Here is a 19,815-nt window from a genome sequence, read left to right as displayed (position 1 = left end):
CGATGTTTATAGCAGCAATGTCCACAATAGCCAAACTATGGAAAGAGCGAAGATGTCCATCGACAGCTGAATGGATAAAGAAGAAGTGGTATATATACACAATGGAATATTATGCAGCCATCAAAAGGAATGATACCTTGCCATTTGCAACGACTTCATGGAACTGGAGGGTATTATGCTGAGTGAAATAAGTCAATCAGAGAAAGACATGTAACTTATGATCTCACTGATATCAGGAATTCTTAATCTCAGGAAACAAACTGAGGGTTGCTGGAGTGGTGGGGGTGGGAGGGAAGGGGTGACTGGGTGATAGACATTGGGGAGGGTACGTGCTATGGTGAGCGCTGTGAATTGTGTAAGACTGTTGAATCACAGACCTGTACCTCTGAAACAAAGAATACATTATATGTTAAAAAAAAAAAAAGATAGTAGGAAGGGAAAAATGAATGGGGAATTTCAGAGGGGGGAGATGAACCATGAGAGACTATGGACTCTGAGAAACAAACTGAGGGTTCTAGAGGGGAGGGGGGTGGGGGGGATGAGTTTACCTGGTGATGGGTATTAAAGAGGGCACGTACTGAATGGAGCACTGGGTGTTATACGCAAACAGTGAATCATGGAACACTACATCAAAGACTAATGATGTATGGTGATTAACATAACATAATAAAATTAAATTAAATTAAAAAATAAATAAAATGTACTAATTCTTCTGTGAACCCATTTAAGTCAATAGAGCTTAAGCTCTTTACTAAAAAAAATAATTTAAATATAAAATATTCCCCCCCTTAAAAATTAAAAATTAAAGTTTAAAACAAACGATGTTTATAATTTTCTTCAGCTTCTTAATCTGCTCAGGTCCAGTGATATCAGCTTATTCCTAAGACATTTATTTGCTTGCTTATGTGTGTGTGTGTGTATATATATATATATATATATATGAATTTATGTATGTGTGTGTATTTATGTATTTATTTATAGAAGCAATTGCACCTTCAGCCTATTCCAGTGAACTGCCTCCAACATTAAACTGAATCTCACCTAGGCTTCTCTCATTTCCTATTTTCCTCCAGTCAGATGGCTATAGCTTCAGAACAACAACAACAACAAAATGATATTCTGAAAAGATGAGCTGATCTGCATCCTCTGAAGTTTTCATAACTAAATTATGTTTATAGGAATTAATCATGTTATGATGCAAGCAAAGTCTGTAGTCTAACTGGTTTTAAGAAGAATGTCAGAAGGCTCACAAGGTCAGTTGTGTGAAGTGTTGGTAACATTTTTTAACTTAATATAAGGGACTCCCCTATGAAGGGATGGAAGCATGTACTCCAGTGCCCAATGCTAAAGAACAGTATCCTCTGGGCATAGATGTTCTGAAAGGATAGCATTTGAAATAAGTTTTTATATTCTGTAGGCATACAGATTCTTGTATGAGTCATTAGCATCTGAGACTACTTTTTAAAAGTACAATTCTGTCACCCGTGTTAAGGAGGCTTTGCTAAAATTTTATTTCTTCCTCAATTAATATACTCAAAATATTTCAGCACATTTGATACCAGTATTCTTTTTTAAAACTGTTTTTTAGCAACCTGATCCTGAATTGAGTAGAAACCCTTGTCTAACACAGCTTTTAACCTTTTATTTGAACTGGGAACTGCATCTATTAAGACAATGGCTCAAGTATAATTCATTTCCTTAATTTTTCTCCTTTAAAATCTCATTCTATTATTTCATCTACATTTTTCTACTCTTAGAAATATCCTAAGGCATTTAATTTTGTATCATTGCTGCCTCTGACTGTAAATTCCATATTTTTTTTTAATCCTTACCTTGTGATGGTTTTGCCCTTGCCTCTATGTTTAATTCAGTTGTGTAAAGACATTCCAAAGATTCTTGAACTGAAGCAACTATTGATGGTTTCGCGTATATTCAGGGACACATTGGGGATCAATGTGTACTCTTTCAAGTGGCATTCTTCAAAATCTAGTCTTTCTCCAACTTTTGAGTTTTCTAACACTTGTAATATGACAACCGAAATGTCCATTTCTTCAAAATTATTTTTTTTCTGATCTATAGGGTGTACTCACAGTATTCCTTTTCCCAATCTGGTCTGCTCCAGTTCTTTTTATCCTCTCAGGTATACCCAGTTGCATAGACAGATTATAGATGGATGGATTGATGGATGGATGGATGGATGGATAGATAGATGATAGATAGACAGATAGATAGATAGATGATAGATAGATAGATAGATAGATAGATAGATAGATAGAGTCATGAGCATGCCATGAAGGTGCACACATGAGTTGTGTCTGTCTACAGTGTCAGCTTTATTCAGTCATAAAGCAAAGTTAATCACAATTATAAAGCTAGTTCAAGATTCCAAATTCAGTGACATTTCACCAGGTGATTAAGCTTGACTTCTTACAGGACACACAGAGCAGAACAAAAGACAAACCACACAGCAAACAAGATAACAGAAGGGTGCAGGAAGTTAATGAATCAAACGTGAAGTCAATCTGTGGGCGCAGAGTTGAGGTAAGGCCTCAGTCCGGTCCAGGTCAGTTCTTGGTACCTACTGCTTCCAATGTTCAAGCAGTGAAGGATCTCAGTTCTGTTTGGAGATCAGTCATGCAGACCTTCCGCAGCAGTTGCCTTTTTTTAAGTGGTCAGACGTGGAGAGGTCAGGTCTGAAGAGTCTGACAGTTTGCTGCAAAAATCCTCCCCTTTTTAAAGGAATTTAATTGGTCTTGGGCCCCTACAGACCTCTGGTTCTGCTTGTTATCAGTTCTGGGGTGTCAGCTAATGCTGGTCCAGGCGATATCTCATAGCTTCAGTACATTTAACTATTTGGGTTATTGCTTGACACAGGCTCCTCCTTGACATGAGAGACTCCATTTTGCTCCTGATAGATAGATGGATAGAAAGGAAGAAAGGAAAGATAATTTTAACTTCTTAACATAGTCTCTTTCACCTCTCTCCTACATCACATGTTTGCAAGTACAAAGTACATCAATCCCTTTTCTTTCCTAAAGTAATTCTCCAAATATGGCCATGTTTAGTCTTCAATAATAAATACTTATGAATATAATAATTTCTTCATCTATTGAAATCATCCATTTTAAGACAAATTCTTTCGATCATCCCCTATCTTTGTAGAGCAGTTCTACTCTCTTACATTTCCAAATGTACACCCAATTTCTTCAATTTATGACTTGCTTTGTGTGTAGAATCTTCTCTATGGTTTCCTTTAGAAACCTAATTGTATAAATTTATGGGTATGATTTTATAGCATCTTAAAGATACTGCATCAGGGGCACCTGGGTGGCTCGGTCGGTTAAGCGTCTTTCTTCAGCTCAGGTCATGATCTCGGGGTCCTGGGATCGAGCCCCACCTCGAGCCCTCTGCTCAGTGAGGAGTCTGCTACTCCCTCTCACTCTCCCTCTGTGCTCTCTCTCTCTCAAATAAATAAATAAAATCTCTTAAAAAAAAAAAAGATACTGCATCAGCCTGTTTTTAAAATAATGCTTGTACCCAGATCATACTAGGGTTCCATTCTCATTTATATTTATTCAATATGGGTTCCAATGCATAAGCATTGTTTCCTAAAATTGTTTATTGTTTTTCTCTCTAATATGTTAAAAGGATACCTCTAAATAATTTTGTGGCAATATATTCCCGCTGACCCTTTGAGATTCATCCTTTCTTCTTTTTTGTTAATCTCTTAGGCTCCAGTCATCTTCATTTACCAGTTTGGAAAAAAAAAGATTTCTGGCTTCACGAGACCCATCAAAAGAGCCATCAAGGATATTTTCTTTTCCCTTTTATATTTGTCTAAGCTAGTCTTTGAGAATTTTACCTTTCCCCTAAGGAGATTCCTTTCCTTTTCTAACAATCAGTTTGTTTGCTTAATTTCCACTTCCTTTTTTCATGACTGTTTTCATCCTAAATTCAAGAAAAAAATCTTCTTAAAATGCATATTCCTTTTTGAATCATAGAATAAACTTGATTCTCACAGTCATTCAGACTCATATCTTTTCGTAACCTCCTTAACCTTTGCATTTCAAATGAAATCCCAGAGATTTACTTCTTTTCCAAATGCCTGAAATGTTATGTATCCTTTAAAGATGTTCTCTTCTCTCACTGTCTTTATGTGTTCAGTGATAAAATTGATCATATTCTGTGATTAAAATCCTAGACACATTGACAGGTGGGTCTTATAAACGTGTGGACTGAGGGCAAGTTTTACTACCACTTTTCCATGCTTAGTCTGGGATGCAGTTGCTCACAGGGAAAAGAAACACAATTTGGGCAAACTGTCCAATCATTGCCTGTCACTGACTAATAAAATCATTAGACTAAACTTTTTCCATTGGGCAGCATCTTGCTTATTCCACACAAATTAAGGAAAGGGCAGTAGTTATTCCTCAAGATATTTTGTAGCTATCTGCTGGAAAAAATTATCTGTTAAATTCCAAGATTGTCTCAATGACTATGACATAAAGAGCACCTTCTAGAGTTGTGCTGTGCATAGCCAACACTGAAGTCCTTAATTACACTGACTTTATCTGATTTCATGGTTCAGATACCAGGTTGCAGTCCTTAATGAGATTAATTTTAAGAAGAAGAAAAAAAAAACCAAATTGACTGCACCTGCTCAAAAGCCCTTCACTTCAGGTTCTAACCAATCGGAAGCATTAAAAAAAAAAAAAAAGAAAACCCAACAGATAAGACAAAAACAAAACAAAACAAAAACATCACAGAATAGGAAGCTCTAAATTCCTATTTCCATTTAGCTGGAAAGATCAATTGAAAGCAACTACTCTGGAACTCTAGAACCTGATTGAACACTTAGAATAATCAGGGAAGTGCTTAATGAAAGGAAGACTGATATCCTTTGGTAAGAGAGTGGTGTTCATAAACCAGCTACCATAACCTATTCGTTAGCCTTCTGTGGCAATAGAGGCCCACATTTCTGGAGGAGGTGGCTGATGCCAGGGTGGGCATAAGGACCTTGTCCTCCAAGAATTTAGGGTTGTGCATTTTGTTTAGTCTGGAAATTCCCTGAGGGAGTGTAAACACCTGATTTGGTTTCCTCATCTTGGGATTTTGCCAAGGAGGTAAAAGGCTCATAGATTGAAAACTTTAAGACATTGCTAATAGAAATTTTAAACACCATAATTAAATGGAAAGGCATCCCATTTCATGGATTAGAAGACTTAATAATGTTAAGATTTCAATACTATCCAAAACAATCTACAATTACAATGCAATCTCTATAAAAATTCCAATGACATCATTAATAAGGGAAATGCAAATCAAAATCATACTGATATCACTTTACACCTATTAGGATAGCTATTAAACAATTAAACTGGAAAATGAAAGTGTTGAGGATGTGAAGAAATGGGACTCTCATGCATTGCTGGTGGGACTGTAAAATAATAGGGCCATTGTGGAAAACAGTTTGGCCACTTCCCAAAAATATACACAGAATTACAGTATTATAAAAACATTTCTCCTCTAAGTTACTTATATAGTCAAAAGAATTGTAAACAGGAATACAAACTTGCACTCCTGTGTTCCTAGCAGCATTTTTCAAAACAGCCAAAAAGGTGGAAATTAACCAAATCTCCATCAATACTAAAATCAAAAAAATGGATATTAAAAATGGATTTTAAAATACAGCTACTGTGTATGTATGCACACACACATACACACACACACAATGGAATATTATTCAGCCCTAAAATGAAATGAAGTTCTGATATATATTATAATAGGGAGAACCCTGAAAACATGCTAAATGAAATAAACCAGACACAAAAACACAAATATTGTCTGAAACTATTTATACTAGGTATCTAGAACAGACAATATCATAGAGACAGAAGGTAGGATAGAAGTTACTAGAGGCTGAGAGTCAGGGGGAATGGGGAGTTACTGCTTAATGAATATGGAATTTCTATTTGGGATGATGAAAATTTTCAAAAATATATATGTTTGATTATACGTTATAGTATGGTTATACAACATTATAAATGAACTTAATGGTGAGAATTGTACTTGAAAATAGTTAATGTGGAAAATTTTGTGTTAAGTATATTTTACTGCAAAAAAAATAGTTCAGTGAAAAATATCCCTTTATGCCACAACCAGATAACCATTCATCATTTTCTTCTACACCTTTGCCCAGAATTTCTTTTCACTTTTATTTAAGCAATAATTTAAATATTCTCATATTTTAACATTAGAAAGTGATCAATGGTGCTGATCTCAGCAGGAAAGAAAAAGAAAAAAAAATCCCAAAGTACACAACCAGCTATACTAATTAAGCTGTGTTAGATGTGGAAGTCAAAATGTGGAAACCACACACACACTTAAGCAGGGGACACTTGACATGAGGAAATTGTATCTGGTACCTCAGAGCTGAGGGAGAATACCCAAGAATGGACAGACTTGAAAGGGGACCCGCCCCCATATTCCAGAAGGCTGGGGTCCAAATTTTGTTGGAGAAAGTGTAGTTGTGCCCACTGGATATCAGATATATTTACTGATTTAACTAGACCAGAACTTGGTCTGAAGCCAGTGAGCAAGAAGCAATCAACCCTCCAAAGAGCAGGAGAGGTGCAGTTCCTAAGCTGCTACCGATGGTGTAGGCAGCAAGAAGGGGTGGGTGGTTGGAGGGAAACCTCTGGACCACAGGCAAGCAGTTCAGCAACATGAGAAGGAATTAGGGTGCCAGTGTGGGTAGGAGACCTTTGGAACATTGGTTTCTGAGTCAAGAGGACCACACGAAAGTGATTACTAGGCCACATTGGACTGCAGTGTCACCAAGCAACCATGCTTTCAGGCCACAAGGCTTGGGCAGAGCTCCACCTGATACTCTTACCTCTACACCAGTAACTCCACAGGCAGTAGCAAGAAACCTATGGGTCACCCTTTCTTTCGCAATATCCCTCTAGTGCCCTCTACTGAGATAGCTTAATAATGTGCTTAAAGTAATTGCAAATTATGGGAAAGCACATATGTTTATATATTTAGAGCTGAGAGGCAGTAAATTGATGACACACACAGATATATGGCAAAGTCTCCTGCACTCACCCAAATGCATCTTAAATACTAGGACTGGATAGTGAAATACAGAAATGTGGTGATTCCTTTTTGGCAACAGATTTAAATGAGCGTTGAGTGTTGAAACTGGGTTAGCTATGTTGACGCAATGATGCCAAACAAGGAAAACAAGTCCTAATAAATGTTAAGCTGTCACCAAAGTCCTGATTAGTTAGCTTCTCCTCCTTTCAAGGACAAGAATAGGGAACATACATGAAAAATAGACCAGGATTGATCTTTCTGATTCATTTTCTTATGCTCTGTGAAAATGTTGAAACAGGAATGTTTTCCATCACTAACTTCAACAATTCTTTGAAGTTTACATGACTAATAACATTTATGTGACAAACTTTCTTCATCCTCAACTTAAGCATAATTTTACAAACTCAGGGCTGTTTCATAAGGTTTAAAATAACCCAAATTACAAAGAAAGCACTTATTCATATGAATAACAATCTTGAGTAGTACATTATACAAAAGTACCAATTAGCTTTTTTCTATTTTGATACTATTGTAGATAAGATTCTTAATTATAGTTCTATTAGAAATAGAGGCTACTTTTGTGATTTTAATTGTTCCATACATTAGAATGAAAATCTTATACATCAGTAGCCTTTTCTGTGTACCTGACTTGGACCTAGAGGCAGCAATTTATGAAATAGGCTAAGAAATTATAAGAGATTGGAAGATAATATGCCCTAGGTGACTAAATTTTAAAGAGATAAAAATGGCATGAACAATTTTCTCTTTTTAAAGCTTTATCAAAGTATAATTTACAAGTCATAAACATATAATTCAGTATCTTTAGTAAATTTATAAAGCTATGTAACCAAAACCATTATCTAGTTTTAGAACATTTAGAACATTTTCATCCCTTGTGTCTATTTTCAGTATCTACTCTCACGTTCAGCTCCAGCCAACTACTAGTCTCCTTCTGTCTCCATAGGTTTAGTCTTTCCAGGAAATTCCATATAAATATAATAAGTCTTTTGTGTCTGGCTTATTTAATTCAGCATAAGGTTTTTGAGGTTTATCCATGTTAGACCATGTAGCTATATTTTGTTCCTTTTTATTGCTAAATAGTATGCCTTTGCATAGCTATGCAACATTTTGTTTATCTACTCACAGTTAATACCCACTTGACTGCTGAGTTTTGCTACTAGAACATCATGCTATGAACATTCACATAAATGCCTTTGCCTTTGTGTAGATATATATTCATGGCCCCTGGATTAGAAATCTAGGAGTGCAATTGCAGTCTCGTATGGTCAAGTTTACATATTAAGGAACCACACCTACCAAATTGTTTTCAAAGTGATTAAAACTTTTACATTCCCACCATCAGTACTTTAGGTTTCCAGTTTCTCTATAAATTCCCCAAACCTGCTGTTGTCAAGGTTATTTTTTTTTTTTAAGGGTAGCACTAGGATTTATTGAACTGTGCCTTAGTACAGGCGCTGGGGCTTGCCCATGGTGCTCTTGATGTATAAGGCCCGGACATTCTGCCAATTCTTCTTGAGCAAGGACACCAGGAAATTGACCACTAAGTGGATGTTGTACACAAGCTCGTCATCTGTCATCTTCACATGGCCAACAGCCACTGCCAGACACAGCACCTTCTTCATCTGGAATTTGATGGTGGACTTCACTTCATCCACTTTGGCCACCATGTTTTCATTGTGGGTCAGCAAGGAAGGGAACTTGCCAGCCTTATTCAGGCCTGGGCCCAGGATTCGTGGGATCTGCTTGATAAGAGATTCTGAAGCCAAAAAGGCATCATACTTCTTGGCCAACTTCTTGACTAATTTCTTATTCTTGTTGAGTTTCTTCAGCGCCTCAATATCCATGTGGGGAATATCCACTGCCTTGGACTCATCACAGTGCTGCTGATCCCCCAAAACACATACGGAGAACTTGGGGCGGGGAGTGGACTTAAGCCTGATGGTGCCCGCGAAGCGTTTGTCCTTCTGAGGGTCATAGTTCTTCAGACTGATCTGCAGCTCCACCATCTCCAAAAACTTCCAGCGCTTGCGCTGGTTCCCATGCAGGACTTCCCGCACCGCCTCGTACAGGGCGTCATGGGAGACTTTGCTGCTCATGGTTCTTCGCGCCGCAGTAACTGGAAAAAAAAAAGATTATTTTTAAATATGGACATTCCAATTTTTAATTAGTGGTATCTCAATGTGGGGGGGGAGCTTAATAACAGCTTTATTGAGATGAAATTCACATACTATAAAATTTACACTTTTTTATTAACATATAATATTTTGTTTGTTTCAGGGCTATAGGTCCGTGATTCATCAGTCTTACACAATTCACAGTGCTCACCATAGCACATACCATTCCCAATGTCTATCACCCTATCCCTCCCACCCCCCTCCACTCCAGCAACCCTCAGTTTGTTTCCTGAGATTAAGAGTTTCTTGTTGTTTGTCTCCCTCTCTGGTTTCGTCTTGTTTCATTTTTCCCTCCATTCCACTATGATCCTCTGTCTTGTTTCTCAAATCCTCATATCAGTGAGATCATATGATAATTCTTTCTCTGATTGACTTATTTTGCTTAGCATAATACCCTCTAGTTCCATTCACATTGTTGCAAATGGCAAGATTTCAGTTTTTTTGATGGCTTCATAATATTCCATTGCATATATACACCACATCTTCTTTATCCATTCATCTGTTGATAGACATCTAGGCTCTTTCAATAGTTTGCCTATTGTGGACATTGCTGCTATAAACATTGGGGTGCATGTGCCCCTTCGGATCACTACATTTGTATCTTTGGGGTAAATACCCAGTAGTGCAATTCCTGGGTCGTAGGAAAGCTCTATTTTCAACTGTTTGAGGAAGCTCCATACTGTTTTCCAGAGTGGCTGCATCAGCTTGCGTTCCCACCAACAGTGTAGGAGGGTTCCCCTTCCTCCACATCCTTGCCAACATCTGTTGTTTCCTGATTTGTTAATTTTAGCCATTCTGACTGGTGTGAGGTGGTATCTCATTGAGCTTTTGATTTGGATTTCCCTGATGCCAGAGTGATGTTGAGCACTTTTTCATGTGTCTGTTGGCCATTTGGATGTCTTCTTTGGAAAAATGTCTGTTCATGTCTTCTGCCCATTTCTTGATTGGATTATTTGTTCTCTGGGTGTTGAGTTCGATAAATTCTTTATAGATTTTCGATACTAGCCCTTTACTGATATGTCATTTGCAAATATCTTCTCCCATTCTGTCGGTTGTCTATTGGTTTTGTTGACTGAGTCCTTTGCTGTGCAAAAGCTTTTTAGCTTGATGAAACGCCCATAGTTCTTTTTTGCCCTTGATTCCCTTGCCTTTGGCGATGTTTCTAAGAAGAAGTTGCTGCAGCTGAGGTTGAAGAGGTTGCTGCCTGTGTTCTCCTCAAGGATTTTGATGGATTCCTGTCTCACATTTAGGTCTTTCATCCATTTTGTGTCTATTTTTGTGTATGGTGTAAGGAAATGGTCCAGTTTCATTCTTCTGTATGTGGCTGTCCAATTTTCCCCACACCATTTGTTGAAGAGACTGTCTTTTTTCCACTGGACATTCTTTCCTGCTTTGTTAAAGATTAGTTGACCATAGAGTTGAGGGTCCATTTCTGGGCTCTCTATTCTGTTCCATTGATCTATGTGTCTGTTTTTGTGCCAGTACCATACTGTCCTGATGATTAAAGCTTTGTAATAGAGCTTGAAGTCTGGAATTGTGATGCCACCAGCTTTGCTTTTCTTTTTCAACATTCCTCTGGCTATTCGGGGTCTTTTCTGGTTTCATACAGATTTTAGGATTATTCGTTCCATTTCTTTGAAAAAAGTGGATGGTATTTTGATAGGGATTACATTAAATGTATAGATTGCTCTAGGTAGCATAGACATTTTCACAGTATTTGTTCTTCCAATTCATGAGCATGGAACGTTTTTTCCATTTCCTTGTGTCTTCCTCAATTTCTTTCATGAGTATTCTATAGTTTTATGAGTACAGATTCTTTGCCTCTTTGGTTAGATTTATTCCTAGGTATCTTATGGTTTTGGGTGCAATTGTAAATGGAATTGACTCCTTAATTTCTCTTTCTTCTGTCTTGTTGTTGGTGTATAGAAATGCAACTGATTTCTGTGCATTGATTTTATATCCTGCCACTTTTCTGAATTTCTGTATGAGTTCTGGCAGTTTTGGGGTAGAATCTTTGGGTTTTCCACATAAAATATGATATCATCTGCAGAGTGAGAATTTGACTTCTTCTTTGCCAATTCAATGCCTTTTATTTCTTTTTGTTGTCTGATTGCTGAGGCTAGGACTTCTAGTAGTATGTTGAATAGCAGTGGTGATAGTGGACATCCCTGCCACATTCCTGACCTTAGGGGGAAAGCTCTCAGTTTTTCCCCATTGAGAATGATACTTGCTCTGGGTTTTTCATAGATGGCTTTTATGATATTGAGGTATGTTCCCTCTATCCCTACACTGTGAAAAGTTTTAATCAAGAAGGAATGCTGTACTTTGTCAAATGCTTTTTCTGCATCTATTGAGAGGATCATATGGTTCTTGTTCTTTCTTTTATTAATGTATTGTATCACATTGATTGATTTGGAAATGTTGAACACCTTGCAGCCCAAGAATAAATCCCACTTGGTCATGGTGAATAATCCTTTTGATATACTGTTGGATCCTATTGGCTATTATTTTGGTGAGAATTTCTGCATCCATCTTCATCAGGGATATTGGTCTATAATTCTCCTTTTTGATGGGGTCTTTGTCTGGCTTTGGGATCAAGGTAATGCTGGCGTCATATAATGAGTTTGGAAGTTTTCCTTCTATTTCTATTTTTAGGAACAGTTTCAGAAGAATAAGTATTAATTCTTCTTTAAATGTTTGGTAGAATTCCCCTGGGAAGCCATCTGGCCCTGGGCTCCTCTTTGTTGGGAGATTTTTAATTACTGCTTCAATTTCCTTAATGGTTATGGGTCTGTTCAGGTTTTCTATTTAGGTTAAATACAATGAAGGGATAGAATATGACTGTAAAAATGAAAATGAAAAAAGATTTTTAAAAAGGAATTGATAAGATATTGGTTGAAAAAGGAAAGAATAAAAATTTTAAAAAAAGAATTAGAAAAAAATAAAGAAAATTAAAAAAATTAATTTTGAAAGACTAAAGCATCTTGGGAAAAAAGCCATGAATTCTATGTTCTGTATTCCCCTAGGGCTAGAGTTTTGCAGTTCTCATTGATTGGTAAACTGGGTCTTGGCTGGCTGTTCTTATTGGTCTTCTGGGGGAGGGTACTGTTGCAGTGATTCTCAAATGTCTTTGCCCGAGGTGGAATTGCCAGGGGCCAGGCTAAGTAATCTGTTCGGGTTTGCTCTCAGTAGCTTTTGTTGCCTGAAAGCTTTCCTTACAGCTTTGGAGGACAAGAATGAAAATGGCGGCCTCCCAATCTCTGGCCCTGGAGGAGCCATGAACTCAGGGCCCCACTCCTCAGTGAGCCATCAGAGAAAAGCAGTCAATCACTCCTCTCTCCCTGGTCTCCGGCGGCATGCCGTGCTCATCCAGCCTGTGACCGAGTGTTTCTATCTCTGGCACACCACCCCGTATGGAATCTCCAAACCCCAGCAGATTCCTGTGGTGCACTCCCATGCCACTCCTCCTTGGGGAGGAAGGGGGGTCTCCCTGGTTCTGCTGCTTGTTAGGTCCTTGCTGGAAGAATAGTGGCCTGACTGTGCCGCGGATCATGGTTTATGGCAGCCTCCAGCTGAGAGCCCACTCTTCGGCTCCATCTTTGCAGCTGGCTTCCCTGCTCTGACACCTGGGAGCTCTGCCACATTCAGGCACTCCTGGTCTTTCTGTGACCCCGAGGGTCCTGAGACCATACTGTCCCATGGGGGTTCCACCCCCTGCTTAGCCACTGGAGCAATGTCCCTCAGCAGAGCAGACTTCTAAAAGTTCCAATTTTGTTCTCTGCTGCTCTATCACTTGCTGGTAGCTGGGTGACGGAGGGTCCCTCCACCCCTTGGTCTATCTTCCCAAATATCGCTTCGGATTCACTTCTCCACTGTCCTACCTTCCAGAAAGTGGTCGCTTTTCTGTTCATAGAATTGCTGCTATTCTTTTCTTCAAACTCCTGTTGAGTTTGTAGGTGTTCAGAATAGTTTAATAGCTATCTAGCTGAATTCCTGGGACCAGATGAAATTTAGGTCTTCTACTCCTCCACCATCTTGCTCCTCCCCCGCAAATTTATACTTTTTTAAAAAAAGATTTTATTTTTAAGTAATCTCTACAACCAACATGGGGCTCGAACCCACAATCCCGAGATAAAGAGTCACATGCTCCACAAACTAAGCCAGATACCCCTAAAATTTACACTTTCAATATATTTTAATATATTAACTACACAACTATCACCATTATCAAATTTTGGAATTTATTTTATTGCCATCCAAAAAGCTCTGTACCCATTAGCAGTCACCTTCTTCTCTCCACCTAAACACACCACGGGACTCTTTCTATGGATTGCTCATTCTGAACATTCAGTATAAATGGAATAATATAATATGTGGTTTTATGTAACTGACTTCTTCCACTTAGCACAATGTTTTCAAGATTTATCCATGTTGTAGTGTGTATAGTACTCCATTTTTTTGCTAAATTACATTCCATTGTATGGATATACAATATTTTATTTATTCATTCATCAGATGATGGGCATTTGGGTTGTTTTTAACTTTGGTTATTATGAATAATGCTACTATGAATGTTCACATACAGGTTTTCATGCAGACATATGGTTTCATTTCTCTTTGGTATATACTTAGAAGTGAAATTTCTGGATCATATGGTAACTAACTCTATGTTTAACAATTTGAGGGACTGCCAAACTGTTTTCCAAAGTGGATGCACTATTATATAATCCCACCCAAATTTAAGAGGTTCTAAATTCTCTGCATTCTTACAAGCATTTGTTGTCTCTTTTTGATTTTAGCAATTCTAGTGTGTGTAGAGTAGTCTCTCATTGTGGTTTTTATTTGCATTTCCCTGATGGCTAATAGTGTTGATCATTTTTGCATGTATCTATTGAACATCTATATATCTTCTTTGGAGAATTATCTTTTCAAATCATTTTTCTATTTTAATTGTTTCTTTTTTCATTATAGAGTTGTAAAAAATTTTTTATGTTGTAGGTATACAATTCCTTGTATATATGTGATTTATAAAAGTTTTTTTATTATGTGTTGTCTTTCACTTCTTGAGTGTCTTTAAAGCTAACAGCTTTTAATTTTAGTGATGTCCAGTTTATCTGTTTCTGTTGTTGTTACTTCTGCTTTAGATATTTATCTAGGAGGGCTTTGCTCAAGTCAAGGTCATAAAAATTTACTCCTATGTTTTTTTCTAATAGTTTTATTGCTTTCGTTCTTACATTTATGTTTCTGATCCACCTTAATATCAAAATTTGTGTTTATTATGTGGAGTAGGGGTCTGAATTATTTATTTTTTTGCATGTGGATCCAGTTACTGTAACACCATTTATTGAAAAGACTATTTTACCACAACAAATTGTCTTAAAAAGCTTTGTTAAAACTTAATTAACCATAAATGTAAGATTTTATTTCTGGAGTTTCAGTTGTATTCCATTGACAGATAGCCCTCAAAAACCAGTTTTGATTACTATAGCTTTGTAGTATAGTTGGAAATCGGGATGTATGGGCACTCCAAATTTGTTCTTCTTTTTAAAAAGTCTTTTGGCTATTCTGGGCTTCTTGCCTTTCCATATTAATTTTAGAAACAATTTTTGCAAATACGTGTTATTATAGATTTTTTTCCTAATTTCATTTTTGGAATTTTAATTGTAGTATGTAAAAATGTTGAAATTTGCATATTGAGCTTCTATCCTGCAAATAATAATGAACTCATTTATAAATTCTATAGTTTTTGAGTGTGTGTGGATTCTTTAGGACTTTCTATGTGCAATATCATGTCATTTGCAGAGAATGATCATTTTAATTTACCCTTCCAATCTGAATTCCTTTTATTTCTAACCAATTTCCATGGCTAGAACCTCCTGGAAATGGTGTAATGGGAATGGTGATAGTGGTTATTTTTGCCTTTGTCTGATATTTGTGGGAAAATATCCAACCTTTTATCATTAAGGATAAAAACCTGTGGAATTTTGGTAGATTCTTTTTGGGAGACGGAGGGAGTCCCCTTCTACTTCAAGTTTGTTGAGTGTTTTAACATGAAAGTGTATTGGATTTTATCAAGTGCCTTTTTTTTTTTTGCATCTACTGAAATGACCATTTACTTATTTGCCCTTTATTTTATTAATTAGATGTATTACCTTGACTAATTTTTTGAATGTTGAACCTACCTTGTACTGGTGGGAAAATGTGTACTTGGTGTGATATTCTTCTTATGTAGGTTGCTTGCTTAAGTTTTTTAGCATTTTATTGACTATTTTTGCATCCATATTCATAACAGGTATTGGTCTCTGGTTTCCTTTTCTTGTGATATTAGCATAATACTGGCCTCATAGAATGAGTTAGGAAGTGTTCCCTTTTCTTTTTTAATTTGAAGAGTTTGTGAATGATTGGTATTAATTACTCTAATGAAGTTATTTGGACCTAGGCTATTCTTTGTAGGAAGTTTGAAAATTATTAATTCAATCTATTTACTTTTTATAGGTCTATTCATATTTTCTATTTCTTCTTGAGTTAATTTTGTTGTGTCTTTTTAGGAATATGTCCTTTTTGATGTGCGTTATAAAGTTTGTTGGCATACAATTATCCATAGATTCTTTATAATAATTTTTAATTCTGTAATGTTGGTAGTGGTGTCTCCTCTTTTATTTCCAATATGAATCTTCTCTTTCTCATTGTTCTGTTTATTCTAGCTAATTGTTAAAATTTTCAATCCTTTCAAATAACCAACTTTTAGTTTTGTTGATTTGTCTTCTGTTTTTCTGCTCTCTAACCTTTATTACTCCTTGCCTTATACTTCCTTTGAGTTTAATTTGCTCTTCTTTTTTCCATTTTCTTAAGGTGAACAGATAGCTTAATTATTTGAAATATTTCTTCTTTTTTAATAAATGAGTTTGTAGCACTAAATTTCCCTTTCTGCACTGCTTTAGTTTCATCTAGTACATTTTAGTATGTTTTATATCCCTTTCCTTTACCTCAAATTTTCTAAATTTACTTATGATTTATTCTTTGACCTATTAGTTATTTAGGAGTATGTTAAATTCCACATATTTGAAAAGGTCCCTAATTTTCTTTTTTTTTCTTGATTTCTAATTTTATTTCATGTTTTCAGAGAATATACTTTGTATTATTTCAATCTTTATAACTTACTTTGGTTTGTTTTATGCTTAACATGTCATATACTTGAATAATGTTCCAAGTGCATAGGAGAAAAGTGTATATTCTGCTGTTTTTGGATTATTTCACAGATGTCTTTAGGTCTAGTCGATTTATGGTGCTATAGTATCTTTTATTTCCTTATTGATCTCTTGTCTGTTTTTTTCATCTTTGTCAGTAGGGTGTTAAAATCTTTAAATATTATTGTTAAATTGCCTACTTTATAATTATGTCAGCTTTTGCTTCACATACTTTGAGGCTCCATTGTTAGGTGTATATATGTTTATAAGTATATGTCTTCCTGATGGATTGATCCTTTATCATTAGAATATATCTTCCTTTGTCTCCTGAAAGTTTTTGTTTTATAATTTATTTTATCTAATATTAATGACCTATCTCTTTATTGAGTTCTGATGGCATGGTATATATCTTTCCTTCCTTTTACTTTTAACCATTTTGTTTCTTTGAATCTAAATTCTCTCTGTTGTGGAGCATATAGTTGGATCTGTTTAAAAATCCATTTTGCCCACCTCTGCATTTTTTATTAGAGTGTTGTATTCATTTTCATTAATCTAACTACTGATAATGACATTTTACTATTTGTGTTCTATAAGTCTTCCATCATTTTTGTACCATTATTCTTCCATTATAACATTTTTTGTGTGATTAGTAGATATTTTGTAGTGTATATCATAGTTTTTTTGTTGTTTAGCTAATTATTTTGTTATTTTTAACGGTTGTCCTGGAGATTACAATTAATATATTAACTTGTAACTTATTGTTTGATAACAGCAACTGAATTTCAATAAGATAAAAAGTATTTGATCGAATGTAGTTCCATTATACTCCCTTCTCTTTGCTACCATTATCATACAAATTACATCTTTATAAATTATAATATCAGGAAATCATTTTTATAATTATTGCTTTATGCAGTTGACTTTTAAATCAGGAGAAGTAATTAATTACAAACATATGTTTATATTTTCTTTTATATTTGTCTATGTAGTTGCATCTATGGGTACTCTTAATTTCTTCCTGTGGCTTCACATTTCTGACTAGTGTCTTTCATTTCAGCCTGGACAATTCCTGTAGAATTTCTTGTAGAGCAACCCAAGGCAAGAACACCATTATTCTTCCTGGAAGTTTGAGAGTTTCTAATGAATAAACTGAATTTGTTGTTTGTCACTGGTTGATTTCCAGAGCTCTGTAATATCTATTCTTGACAAATTTGTCCAATATTTTAGTTGTTTTTAGGAGATGAGATATTTAAATCCATTCATTCCACTACAGTCACCATATGTTGATCTTAATCAAAATTGTCGATTCTAACATAAATTAAAATAAAAAGAAGTTATTCATTATATCTCTGGCTCATAGATTTGTTTCTAAACTGCTTTATTATTGTTGAGTTTCTAGATGACAAATAATCCAATCAATAGGAACTATGGTAAAATTTTATAATCTAACTAATGTAGGTTAACTAAAGATAATATAATGAGAATTTTATACCTCAATGTAGAACACTGGCCTATATCACCATGAGGAATAGACGATTTACTTTTAAAAAAAAGTATATATGTATGTGTATATATACTGTATATATAAGTGTGTGTGTATGAAATTCAGTTTAATTTATGCAAAAAGAAAAGGATAAAAATGCAAGTTCAAATTTGGACATGGCCCACATATAATATTCATTACAGAGAGATGAAAAATACAAACACTAATATTCATAAATTGGTTATGGCAATCATGTATTATAAAAAGAAACTTCATTTTGATCATTCTTTAAGGTTATCTTAACCATCACCTTCTATGTAAATTCCTTCCTGAACCCAGACTGTGTTAGTACCATAATTCTTCTTTGGTACCGTAATTGTCAGATTTTATTATTTTTTATTATTTTTATTATTACAGTACAGAGTTTGTAGTGTTTGATTCTAGGCTGTGATTTCTTTGAAATATAGGACTATCCTTATGAACCTGCTTTCCTTGTACCTGGCAAATTACTTGGTGTATATTAAGCACTCAATAAAATTTAGGTGAATCAAGGAATTGCCTAGACTAACCTTTCCTAGACTGTGTTTTATAGAATGTTAGACTGACAAAATACTCCAAGGAGAAATAGAGAAGGGCTACATGGTATAATATATTCCAGATAGTCACAATACCCATGAATATGTAAAAAAATGCTTGGAAAACTTGAAGTAATAAAACTTTATCTAACCCTGGCACAATGTTTCACAAAGATTCTGGGGCCTATTTTATTCTTAAACCCCCCAATAAATTTTGAGTTACTATGGTTTGATGGGAAATGCTAACCTAGGAAGTCATTGGGATCAGCCTCTGTGGGTATTTGCTAAAGTTCTATCTGTTCTTTAGGCTTGAAAAATTGCATTCTCTCTGAGACTCTGTATTCTCATCTGTAAAATGAAGTTGCTATTAACTTATTAAATTCTTGAGTGATTAATTGAAGCTATGCTAAAGATATGTTGAAGAACCGAGTCCTTTATAAACATCCATTTTCCATCATGCAGGAATGGTTTTCTATGTTAACACAATAAAATAAAAACTTGGAGACATTGCTGCATTCTAAGAAATGTAAACCCCTTAAAATATAAATGATTTGTTCAGGCATACTTTGATGGAGGAGCTGTAGAGAGTAGGAAATCTGAATTATTAAAATAATCTGTCTGTAATCTCTTATTTTAAAATCAATGTGTCAAAAGTCTATCAGTGTTGTCTGAAGAAATTCACAAGTAGACACAGCTAATCCTTATTTTTTATTTAAAATAGATTTTTAAAGACTGTCTCCTAATAGTGACTAACTTAATTGCTAGACTCCTAATGTTTTTTAAGATTTATTTATTTATTTATTTATTTATTTATTTATTTATTTGACAGAGAGAGATAGCGAAAGCAGGAGCACAAGCAGGGGGAGTAGGAGAGGGAGAAGCAGGCTTCCCGGCGAGCAGGGAGCCCGATGTGGGGCTCGATCCCAGGACCCTGGGATCATTACCTGAGCTGAAGGCAGACGCTTAACGACTGAGCCACCCAGGCATCCCTAGACTCCTAATTTTTGTGTTGACAACTAAAGGCATTATTTTCATAAATTCTGAATCTAATTATTAACTCTTCTCTTTTTTTTAAGTGTTCAAAATTATTTTGGTTTTTTTTTATTGAGTCATGCTGATCATTTACAAAATTAGAAAATGTTCTTGATCATTACAGTTGCACATTACAGAAGATACAGAAAAGGAACAGAATGATAGACAATTATCAGAAAAACATTTCTGCTTTTCTTTTATACTAGATACATTCAAAAATCATTTTTTAAAACTGAGTTGTGCTA

At 35.5% G+C, this 19,815-nt stretch overlaps 1 pseudogene; it reads right to left on the bottom strand.

Moving 5' to 3' along the window:
* Positions 1 to 8,523: 8,523 nt before the first annotated feature.
* LOC114202925 (large ribosomal subunit protein uL1 pseudogene) lies at positions 8,524 to 18,599 on the bottom strand (annotated as a pseudogene).
* Positions 18,600 to 19,815: the final 1,216 nt, after the last annotated feature.

This window comes from Eumetopias jubatus, unplaced genomic scaffold, assembly GCF_037043125.1.
Source record: "Eumetopias jubatus isolate StellerSeaLion01/CBP00866 unplaced genomic scaffold, mEumJub1_p1.0 scaffold_2, whole genome shotgun sequence".
In the NCBI taxonomy this organism is placed as follows: Eukaryota; Metazoa; Chordata; class Mammalia; order Carnivora; family Otariidae; genus Eumetopias; species Eumetopias jubatus.
Note: the sequence above shows the minus strand (reverse complement) of the source record. Positions and strands in the feature narration are given on the sequence as shown.